The 1,104-nt window shown below is 48.9% G+C and overlaps 1 protein-coding gene across 2 annotated transcripts in view; it reads right to left on the reverse strand.

Moving 5' to 3' along the window:
* Nucleotides 1–1,104, reverse strand: part of CEPT1 (choline/ethanolamine phosphotransferase 1) — a 46,520-nt gene that overhangs the window by 44,036 nt on the left and 1,380 nt on the right. The gene's annotated exons all lie outside the window — the stretch shown is intronic.

A 1,104-nucleotide genomic window follows, 5' to 3' on the forward strand; every position in this document is an offset into this window, starting at 1 on the left:
TAATATAAGGTAGATTGACCTAACTTATTTCTTAAATGTGTTGGAAAGACAAGTTGTGCAGGGGGCTTTAACTAGTTTTTCTCAGCACAAAATGAAGAGGCAACTAAATGCTTTTAGAACCTCAATCTCGAATTTTATGTGAATGGCAATGGCTCTAAATTAGTAATGCTCTAAATGCCCTTACCAAAGCCTAACTTGTGTTATAAGTCGTTCAACTCAACATCTACGGACTGGACATATTCTTAATAGTTCGAGTAGGAAATAAATCTTTATTCTTTGTCCACATACAAGACAAGACACTAACATTTGTTGAAAGACAACTATGAATTTGCCTACTGTTATACTATGGATTTACTGATTAACTAAAAGACTTCAAGCAAAATTATATATTCAATACTAATGATGCAAAATGGCAAAAATGACACCAAAATGCCAAGCACTGAATTGGAGAAAACAAGTTAAACATGGCTAAAGATCCCATTCATGCAGTGCTTCTGGGAATACTGGCAAACACCAGCAACTCTTATGGTTATTTCTCCTTGCAAGAATGCTGCTGAAATAAACGTCAGCTAGCAATCTCACAGCTTATCAATATAGGCTGAAATTTCTAGAAAAGTTGCCGACCAGCGCGTCCCAGCCACAAACATCAGCACCGCATTCCTAAGGGGAGACAAACCCGGCAGAGGATGCCACACGGTGTGTGGACTTGCCAGCATTTGGGCAGGAGGGTGTGGACCTGACAGGCAAGGTCCGTTCCGCACGGGTAGCGCTCCCAGCCCTCGGCCCGCTCAGCACGGGCCCTCCACGGTTCTTCCCACCCCTACCTTCGGCTCCCACACAACCCCCCCCGCCCGGCTCCCGCGCCGGCGCTCCGCCACCCCAATGTCTCCACAGAGGGGCAAAGGGGGCAGTCGCCCCTCGCCTGCCCACAACCCCGCGCGCGAGGCCACCCTGCGCTAGGAAGAAGGACGGCGTTCGCCTCGAGCGAGTCCATACACAGCTATATCCTAATGACCCGCCCCAGAGCATCCAGTCCTCTCTCCACGGGCCCCTACAACGCCCTTCAAATCCTTTACGCCCGGTGACCGCGCCCCGCAGCCTTAC

Source organism: Nomascus leucogenys, chromosome 12, assembly GCF_006542625.1.
Source record: "Nomascus leucogenys isolate Asia chromosome 12, Asia_NLE_v1, whole genome shotgun sequence".
Taxonomy (NCBI): Eukaryota; Metazoa; Chordata; class Mammalia; order Primates; family Hylobatidae; genus Nomascus; species Nomascus leucogenys.